Raw genomic sequence first — 11,252 nt, 5'->3', positions numbered from 1 at the left:
TTGTGCATCTGTAGACAACAAATACATAGGACATTACGAAAAGCAAAAGTGAAGGGTTTAGAAGGGAAAAGAAAGAGGAGGTAGGGACACATCAAGGTAAATGCTTTGACTATGTGATCTCAATAAGTGCTACAACCTCTCAAATCCAGTAGCTTTTCTCCAAATATATTAGAAAATGATAATAAAATTTCTAAATTAACATTAATTACTGGGTGGATTTTTTTTTTCTTAGTTGTTGGCAGATCTTGTGTGTAATGTCATTTGCTTCCAGATTAGTTTTCAGCAAGGCTTAGGGCTTTAAAATTTGTGTGTGTGTGTGTGTGTAGATAAGAGCATGCATTTATGTCTCTGTTCTTTCCATTATTTTGCAGTGCTCCTATATTGATAAATATTTATTGAATACCTTTTCTGATCTACATATTGAGTTATTAAAACACTATGGAGCTAACCCTATTACTATCCACATTTTATGATGAGGAGACTGAATCTACTTGAATTTAGGTAGTTGTCTAATGTCACATCATACGTAAATGGGGAAATGAGGATTCAAACTAGTTTGTTTGGCTCTGGAATCTTGAGTATTCACCATGGTCCTAGCAGTCAGTCCTCTGTCCTTCACTTCATTCCAACTAAGTCAAGGACACACCATCTTTATTCTCCCCAAGTATAGATAACTCTTGATTTAATCCAAACAAGCCATTTTCAATGAGAAAACCGAAAGGATTAGTGATATTTTTGAACTCATGCAGTTAGGGTAAGTGTAAGTCAAGATCTAGGATGGCCAGAGCTTGCTCTTTATAGTTTAAAAAAATAAAGCAAAGATGAATGGACACACATTAACTGATTAAATAGGGCAAGGCCAGAATAAGCAAATAGTGGAGAAAGTGGTTATAGTGGTAATGTGGTCTTCAATGGAGACTTAACAGTAACAGATGAATGAGAAACAGTAGTGTACAATTGCTCTAACATATTCTTCCTTTTATCTCATACTCTTCTGTTTCTTACCTCTTTTTTTTTTTGCTTTTCTCAGTCTTTCTTATCTTTTAGTTCCATCTCAATGTCCTAATGCATGCCCAGGTGAGACAGGATTTGGTAAACATTGTCAGGGATGAGGAATTCTAGGCCATTTCTTGTCTTGTTGCATGCTGAGCCTGACTGAGTCAAAAATAAATGTATTTTGCTTTTCGTTTCTGCTGCCTTCTCATGGGAGTTCTCAGAGGAACAAGGTTGAGCTGCCTGGCGCTCAGAAGTGAGAAGAAACCACTGGGTTTGGAATGCACCGCAGAAGTCAGAATTCCAGAGAGGCAGATGCATAATGCATGTCAGACTGTGGCTCCTTAGGGTGTCCTCCTAGGTGAGGTGAGGTGGGTAAAAAAGAAGTCTGAAAACTAGCATTGGTGGTAGTCCAGGCAGGGATGTGGAAGTCTGGTGAGGAGTAAGTGACAGGTGAATGTCTTGGCTTGAAGGCATAACATGATTTCAGAAAAGCTTGGGACCAGGCAGTCACTACCCAGGGACAGACATGCTGGTTATCAGCACCAAGGAAATCCAGTGAGAATCTCAGACTGCAGGCCATGAGAAAGATGAGAAGCAGCACAGTGAGACTTCTGTTCAGAAAGTGCTTAGATGTAAGGCAAGACACCATCAGGATATTCCTGGACCGATCACTCAAAACGGAAACCAAGTAACGGGAACTAGGTTACCAGGCAAAATTGCTTAAGAGACCAGAGCTGGTTATAAAAATAGGTTATATATAAAAAAGCTGGTTATAAAAACAATGCTAGCCTAGGGAAATATCAAGAATGATAGGACTTAACATTATCAAATTACTGAATTCTTGGATAGGATTCTTTAAAAATCCTAGCTAGCTTTAGATTCCAGGATCTGTGACAGGGCTGAGCATGAAAGGTCATGGAGCTTAATTAGCATTTGGTTTGGGCATCTGAGGAATGCAGGATAGAGGAGTGCTTTAGCTTTCTTAATGCTTCGATTAAATTGTTTCCTCTTATTTTAACCAGGTGGTATCTGTTATTTATGCTATTTGCATTTCTAACTCCACTGAAGGAAATTCTCAAGTGATAGAGCAAGGGTGAAACTCTAATTTTGGATTTAGCCTCACAGAGGTTAAGTTTGTTTAACTTTAAACTTCAAATGTTAAGCATAGGTTAATTTATATCACAAGGCCAAAGTATCATATTTCTTTACGTCTGATGTTCTGTACATTAAAATTTAAATATTTTATCAAGGTTTCTATTAACAACAGAATCTGAAACTGTTACATGGATACATGACCATTGAGTGTACTAGATTCCTAGATTATAAAAGAATGGATGTTTTTTAAAAAAATTCATATATCTCTTCCACACACTGAATTTTTATGCTTTGTTGAATAAAAGTACAATTTTTAAAATAATACTCACTTTTGAGAGGACATTATTTTACTAATTGCATTGTGGTATATGTGCCTGAAAGTACACATATCACAAATGTACAGCTCAATAAATTACCGAAAAGCTGAGCATACCCATGTGACCAGAGCTCAAATGGGGAGCAGGGGAACAATACAAAACAATACTAGTCCCTAGGCAGTACACCATGCCTCCAAAGTGACCACTAAGCTACCTTGTAGCATCATGGATGAGTTTTTTTGTTGTTGCTTTTGTGAGATAAATCTCACAATTTCATAATCTGATATAATAATATATAATGTAATCAGGAATGAATGTTATGAATGAAAATGTTGTTAATAAACATAAAGAATATATTCATTCTTTATTATATTGTGTACTAATAGAATAAATATTCCCTATTAATAAATGTATTCCTGGAGTCTAAATTTTTCTTTCAACATGCTTTGGAATTCATCTGTAATATTGAAAGAAGTTTATAGTTCATTTAATTCTCATTGTATTTCATTTGGTGAATATGCCACAATTCATTTATCCTGATGAACATTTGGGTAATTTCTGACTTAAGGTTATTTTGAATAGTACTGCTATAAACATTTTAGTGCATGTCTTTTGGAAAATATATGTATGTTATTCTTGTTGGGTGAAGGGGAATTCTAGTCCATAGGTTATGCTTATCTTCAATTTTAGTGGAAGCTGCCAAATTAGTAGTACTTGAGGGTTTGAGTTTTTCTATATCTTTGTCAACACTTATTTTCAGTTTTTCTCTTTTTAGCCATTCTGGAGTCTGTGTACTGATGTTTCTTTGGGTTTTACCCTTCATTTCTCTGATAACTGAAGAGCTTCACAGCTTTTTATATGTTTACTGAATAGTTGGCTATGCTCTTTTTACAACTGTCTGCTCAAGTCTTTTGTGCAACTTTTCATTTGGTTGCCTTTTTAAAATTTGAGTTTTTTATGTAATTTTTAAAAAAGATTTTATTTATTTATTGGAGAAAGAGAGAGAGAGAGAGAGAAGCACAAGTTGGGAGGGCAGAGGGAGATAAAGAAGCAGACTCCCCACTGAGCCCAGAGCCTGACGGGGGCTTGATCCCAGGACCTTGGGATCATGACCTGAGCTGAAGGCAGACACTTAACTGACTGAGCCACCCAAGTGTCCCAGTTTTTTATGTAATTTTATACAAGTCCTTCATTGAATATATGTGGCATAAATGTCTTCTCCCACTCTCTGGGCTTGCCTTTTTATCCTTAATCATCTCTTTTAATAAGCAGAGTAATTAACTTTTTTGACACTGGATGAAAGACAACGTTTTATTACTTTTATGTACAGAAAATTCAACAGCGTCCACTCAGCCCAGTTTGGTGGCCAGTTCTTTAGCCTTTGCCTTTTCCAGCTTGGTGATGCGAGCCACAGACTTTGGACCCAGGACGTTGCCTCCCCAGTGGCAGCGGATCTCATCCTATCTGTCATTGTAATTGGTCCTGATGGCTTTCACCAGCTTTGCCAGAGCTCCTTTGTCTTCTGAGTTGACCTGTGTGAAGGCAACAGTGGTGCAGGTCTTCCTATGGACCAGACACCCCAGCCTGGCCTTCCCTTTGATAATGCAGTAGGGAACCCCCATCTTAGGACACAGGGCAGGCAGGAAAACCACCAGCTCAATGGGATCCACATCATGTGCAATCACTACCAACTGAGCCTTCTTGTTTTCCACCAAGGTGGTGACAGTGTTAACCCCAGCTCAAAGGACGGGTGGCCTCTTAGTGGGGACATCCCCTTTGCCTGCAGCTTTTTTCTCAGCCCGGGCCAACAATCTCTGCTTCTTCTCCTGTTTTGTCTCTGGTCTGTACTTGTGAGCCAGCTTATGCAGTTGAGCAGCTGTCTGGGGGTCCAAGCCCTGGGTGAACTGGTTAATCATGGGAGGCACTTTTAGACGTTTATAGAGAATAGCCCTTTGCTGTTGCAGCAGGATGTAGCAGGGCCATTTGACAAAGTGGGTGAGGTCCCTTTTGGGCTAGATGTCCTGAATGATGCCAAAATTCTTGGGCCTCTTCTCGAACAGGGGATTGACCACCTTCTTGGCCTCCTACTTCATGACAGCAGGGGCCAGGGCCACCTACTTCCCCTTCGCCTTCTTCCCTTTTGGCATCTTGGGTTGCTGGAGGAGAGAGCCAGAGTAATTTTAACATAATTAAAATTATCATTTTTTCTTGTTGGTGTTTTTAATGTGCTGTTTAAGAAATCTTTGTTTACTGTGAGTTTACAAAGATGTTCCCTGTGTTTTTTTCTATATGTTTTATTGCTTTACTTTCCACATTACATCTAAAAACCATGTAGAATTGACTTTTTGTTTATGGTATGAGGTAGAAAGTCAAGATACTTCCACACACCTCAGATGGATATTAATTGTCCCACAACTACTTATTAAAGACACCATATTTTGGGCACCTGGGTGACTCAGTTGCTTAAGCATCTGCCTTCGGCTCCGAACGTGATCCAGGGTCCTGTGATCAAGTTCCACATTGGGCTCCCTGCTCCATGGGAGCCTGCTTCTGCCTCTGCCTCTGCCTCTGCTTCTACCTCCCTCTCTCTCTCTCAATCTGTGTCTCATGAATAAATAAATAAAATCTTAAAAAAAAAAAAGACACTATATTTCCCTCACTGCCTTGCCATGGTGTATTTTGACTTGACATTATTAGAGGAATTTTCACACAAACAAAAAAAGAATATTCATGGCACGTGCCATTACCTTTCTCATTGATACTTAAGCTTTTCTTTGATTTATCCTAAATTTGAGATTGCAGCTCTTGGCTAGCAATGTCTTAAAATTTCAGAGTTACAGTGTCAAAGCATTGCTGGATTGCTTATCATTTAGAAGCCAAAATCCTTTCTTTGGCAGACAGAGGTAGTCTATTTCCTTAACACTACTCTAACAGTGAATTAAAGGAAGACCCTTGCCTTCCTTTCCTAACTCATAGAATAGCTGCTTCCTTTACCTGGAACAGAAAAAAAATAATATATAAATATCAATATTAGGCTCTTGAAAATAGGAAAAATATCATTTCTGTTTTTCCCATCAAAAAGAGAAAGGTTTGCTTGTTTGTTTTTTTAGTACCTTCTCCCTCAGTTATCTTTACTGGGTACTACAACCTAAGAGTGGATGTATGCATAGTATACACATACACACACACACACACACACACACACACACACACACACATATGCAAAAGATGTAATTAGTTTTATAACAGTCTTGGATGAGATTGGACTGGTGGCTTTAGGCCATTACCCTTCAGACACATTTCTTTTGTAAAAGGCTGCATTCTTGTAATGGAGAAAATATTTTGAAAAAAAAATTCAAAATATTTTAAAGATAAATATAAAATCTTTTGTTCCTATGTCTGAAAATTTTACTTAATCATATTCAACAAATGCATAGGGACTGAATTTACTCTATACTTTAAACATCATGATACTCCATCTCTCTATATACATATATATTTACAATCATGCACATATATATTCACACATAAGCACATATAAAAGACATTTTTATTCAAGGAACTTGTAATCAAAATGTATGTCTGTGCATACATTTATATATAATTTCATATACGTGCATATTATTTTGGAAGTATTGATGTATCTTTAGAATCTTTTTAAATGTCTTAAGTTCTAAATTCCTAAATAAATCTGACTTTAAAATAGTTCTCTTTGCACATATACCACCACACCAATATATGTGATGATTTTTTATGTCAATTCTTGAGTTTAAGCCTCAAGATTAGATATATAACTGAGTCAATAAAACATTTTTTCTTTCATGCTGGATTATAATAATTTAACCTCAGAAAAATAGCATACATAAAGCCAACTTTAATCTTAAGTCATATTTCAGTATATGATCTAAAATTTAAATTCATAAACAGTAATATCAACTCTAAGACAACATATTTGGCACAGAGTCATTGTAATAGCCTCCTAGTACATTTGATATCATTAGATCATGGGGAAGTCAAATTACCCTTAGTAAAAGATGATGCATCATTTGTTATGTCAAACCTCTTCTCTGTGCTGAAAATTCGCGAGAGGAAAATGAAACATGTGAAGGAGACTGGCAGCAACCTTGACTGTTAGAGAGTGGAAATAAAGACCTTAAGATTCTGAAAGCACAAATCCAGTGGCTTTAGTTGTTTAAGTCTAGAAAGACAACACAAAGTGAGAAAGTTGACTATGATTTTGTCTCAGAGAAAGAGAACCATTTTGCCTGTGGGATAGTAGAGATCCAGGGTCTGCAGGTCAGCTGCACAGGATGAATATTGTGTGGTCTATAGGAATGGTCTGTAAGCAATATTTTATGGAGTTAATCTCACAAATACTAGGATTGATCAAGTGTGTGAAACACACTGGGGTTACTCCTGGGCTTGTTAGCAGTCACCTGCAATTTACAATGGATTTATACAAGGGAATATAAAAAAGACATAAATGCTATTATGCACTCATATAATACAGCTTTCATTGCTAACATGACAAATCAGACAATGAGCAAAAGTCTTTCTTGCTTGGGCTAGTTATCTGGCTAATCAGTTCTGGTCGATCTGAAGTAGCAGCCTTAAACTTACAAAGGGTCCAGGTCTCCTAGGGTCTCCTAGGCATATTGGTTATTATTGAGGCGGGATCAGGGAAACTTCCAGCTTTCCCAGAATATTACCTCATAGCCTGGGAAAACCTAAAATCTCTCTTGTTCGGTGATAGATTTAGATAGAATTAAGATCTATCCTAGTTGTTTCCAGTCCCAGATTTATTGAAAGATCTTTACCAGGACATCAAAGGGGCTTTGCCCAGGAGCCATGTGGCTTAAAGAAAAAAAAAAAAAAAAAGGGAAGATTTTTAGCAGAGTATCCCAAATTTCATTTGCTTGCAAATCTGAACGCCTTTCTATTCATATTTAAGATGAATATAAAACATGTTAGGCCATCAGTAGAAGTGAGGTCAATGAGATAGAGAAAGTCATGTGTCTCAGAGAAATATTTTGGGGAAGGAATATGCTACTGTTCTTTCTTTTTGTAGTAGTATTTTGAATCATTTTTTAATTTTTAATTTATAAAGTAACCCACAAGTTAAAAATGATATGTAAGGCATAATGCAAAGATGACTGAGTATAATTTGAGACCAGAGTAGAATGGTATGAATGTTTCCCTGTTTATTCCTTTTGGACTTTTACAGAATTCATTGGCTTGAATATGGTGCATTATAATCTGCTTCCTTCTTTGTGATTTAATGAGACAGAGAAAGCATCCCATCAAGAGCACCCAGCTCTTGAAACTAAAACTCATGAAAAGCTTCCATGAGTTTTAGCTTAGCTGACACTCAAATTTAATTTTTGGTATTTTCTTATCTCCTCAGGGAAACAGAGTCATAGTTACATAAAACACAGAATGGGAGGTACAATGAACCATCTATGTGGTCCCTAATGGTTTTCTGCAAAGTAAGGCATCTTTCACACACTTGAATCCTCTGTAAGTTATTTCATTCTATGGAAAATTTCATGGTCATAGAACAATTTCTAGAAGAGCCAACTTGAGCAAATGCTTTCTAACAACACAAAAATCCATTTGACCAAAAAAAGTCCTGCTCGAGATAAACCACACCATTGTGTTTCCAGTTGTCTTTGGAGAACTAAGTGAATAATCGATAGGCCCACCTGGAACTCAGTTTTAGCTAAGGGACTCTAGAACATCTGCTCATGCAGCAGGTGAGAGAAACAAGAAATGCATTTTGGGAAGTAAGTTTTCTGCTAGAAAAATCTACACTTAAGTGGACGATTGATGTGAGGGGACATAGGAGATTGTGGTTTTATTTTTTAAAAAATTATTTATTTGAGAGAGAGAGAGAGACAGAATGAGCATGAGTGGGGTGGTGGGGGGCGGCAGGGGCAGAGGGAGAAGCAGACAACCTGCTGAGCAGGGAGTCCTACACGGGGCTCAATCCCAGGACCCTGAGATCATGACCTGAGCCAAAAGCAGACACTTAACCAACTGAGCCACCCAGGTGCCCCAAGATTGTGGTTTTAAAAAGACAGTTTTAAAAAGAAGGGAATGAAATTTATTTTTTTCCATTTTTGTTGAGATATAGTTGACATATAATATTGTAGTAAAGTTGTACAACATAATGACTTGACATATGTATATATTGCTCGATGATTACCACAATAACCTTTGTTAACTGTCATCACCTCACATAGCTATAATTTTTTTCTTGTACTGAGAACTTTTAAGATCCAATCTTAGAAACTTTCAAATGCACAATACAGTATTGTTAATGATAGTCACCATGGCATACATTATATCCCTAGAACTTACATATCTGATAACTGGATTTTGTACCTTTTGACAACCTTCACCCATTTCTCCCTCCTCAACTCCTTGCCTCTGGCAACCACCAATCTGTTCTGTTTCTATGAGTATAGTTTTGAGATTGCACATATAAGTGAGATCATACAGTATCTTTTTTTTTCTGGCTGACTTATTTCACTTACCATAATGCTCCCAAGGTCAATCCATGTTGCAAATAACAGGTTTTCTTTTTTTAATGGCTGAATAATATTCTATTGTATTAATATGCCACATTTTGTTTATCCATTAATCTGTGTACTTAGGTTGACAAGTCAGTTGTCTCCATGTCTTGACTATTGCAAATAATGCTGCAATGAACATGAGGGAGCAGAAGTCTCTTTGAGATAGTGGTTTTGTTTCCTTTGGATATATACTCAAAAGTGGAATTGCTGGGTCATATGGTAGTTCTATTTTCAGTTTCAAGGAACCTCCATAGTGTTTTTCACACTGGCTGCATCGATTTACGTTCCCATCTGTGGTGCACAAAGGTTTCCATTTCTCCACATCCTAACACTTATCTCTTGTCTTTGTGATGGCAGCCATTCTTACAGGTGTGAGCTAATATGTCATTATGGTTTTCAATTGCATTTCTTTTATGATTAGTGATGCTGAACACCTTTTCATGTGCCTATTTTTCATTTTTGTGTCATCTTTGGAAAGCTGTCCATTAAATTCCTCTGTTCATTTTTTAAGTTGGATTGTTTTTGTTTTTTGTTTTTTGTTTTTTTTCTATTGAGTTGCATGAGTTCCTTGTATATTTTGGATATTAACCCCTTATTAGAAATATGATTTGCAAATATTTTCCCATTCCAAAGATTACCTTTTTGTTGTGTTGGTGGTTTCCTTCACCGTGTAGAAGCTTTTTAGTTTGGTGTCCCACGTGTTTATTTTTGCTTTTATTGTCTTTGCTTATGGTATTGAATCCAAAAAAATAAGTCATTGCCAAAACCAATATCAACAAACTTACCCCCTATATTTTCTTCAAGAGTTTTATGGTTTCTACTCTTATATTTAAGTTTTTAATTTATTTTAAGTTGATTTTTGTGTATGGTATAAGATAGGGGTCCAGTTTTATTTTTTGCATGTGGCTGTCCAGTTTTCCCAACACCATTTATTGAAGAGACTATATTTTCTTCATTATGTATTCTTGGCTCCTTTGTCAAAAATTAGTTGATCATATATGTGTGGATTTACCTGTATTGTGTTATACTGATCTATGTCTGTTTTTATACCCAGATCATACTATTTTGATTACTACAGCTTTGTAATATAGTTTGAAGTCAGGAAGTGTGATGCCTCCAGCTTTGTTTTTTTTCTCTAGATTGCCTTGCTATTTGAGGTGTTTTGTGGTTCCATGAAAGTTTTAACATTGTTTCTTCTAGTTCTGTGAAAAAAATGCCACTGTAATTTTGATAGAGATTTCACTGAATCTGTAGATTGCTTTTGTTAGTATGTACATTTTGACAATGTTATTTTTTCCAGTCCATGAATAAGAGCTACCTTTCCACTTATTTATGTTATCTTCAATTGCTTTTACTCATGTCTTATAGTTTTCAGTGAACAGATCTTTTGCTTCCTTGGTTAAATTTACTTCTAGATATTTTATTCTTTTTGATGCAATTATAAATGGAATTATTTCCTTCTCTTTCTGATAGTTTTTTGTTTGTGTATAGGAACATAACTGGTTTTTGTATATTGATTTTGTATCCTGCAAATTTCTAAATTTATTTGTTGCAACAGGTTTTTGGAAGAGTCCTTAAGGTTTTCTATCAATGGCATCATGTTATCTGCAAATAGAGACAGTTTACTTCTTCCTTTCCAATCTGGATGCCTTTTATTTCTTTTTCTTGGCTAATTGCTCTGCCTAGGAATTCCAGTACTATGTTGAATAAAGTGGTGACAGTATCATCCTTGTTTTTTTCCTGTTCTTAGAGGAAGAGCCTTCAATCTTTCATCATTGAGAATGATGTTAGCTGTGGACTTGTCATATATTGCCTGTTTTATGTTGAGGTATATTCCCTCTATACCTATTTTGCTGAGAATTTTTTTCATGAATGGATGTTGAATTTTGTTAAATACTTAGTCCTCATCTATTAAGATGATCATATGATAGTTATCTTTTATTTTCCTATTGTGATATCTCACACTGACTGATTTGCAGATGTTAAACCATTCTTGCACTCTGGAATAAATCCCACTTGGTCATGTATGATCCTTTTGATGTGTTGTTGAATTCAGTTTGCTAATATTTTGTTGAGGATTTTGCATTTATGTTCATCAGGGGTATTTGCCTGTGATTTTCTTTTCTTGTGGTGTCCTTGTCTGGTTTGGTATCAATGTAGGCATTTATTGCTATAAACTTTCCTCTTAGAACTTATTGGTGAATCCTATGAATTTTGGTATGTTGTGTTTCCATTTTCAATTGTCTAAAGATTTTTTTTTCTCTTTTGA

General features: G+C 36.2%; 1 pseudogene; it reads right to left on the bottom strand.

The window, feature by feature from the left end:
- Positions 1–3,711: 3,711 nt before the first annotated feature.
- LOC112810911 (large ribosomal subunit protein eL8 pseudogene) lies at positions 3,712–4,555 on the bottom strand (annotated as a pseudogene).
- Positions 4,556–11,252: the final 6,697 nt, after the last annotated feature.

This window comes from Callorhinus ursinus, unplaced genomic scaffold (assembly GCF_003265705.2).
Source record: "Callorhinus ursinus isolate GAN/ISIS: 27379988/994484 unplaced genomic scaffold, GSC_fseal_2.0 scaffold2, whole genome shotgun sequence".
Taxonomy (NCBI): Eukaryota; Metazoa; Chordata; class Mammalia; order Carnivora; family Otariidae; genus Callorhinus; species Callorhinus ursinus.
This window is presented reverse-complemented; position numbering and strand designations above follow the sequence as displayed.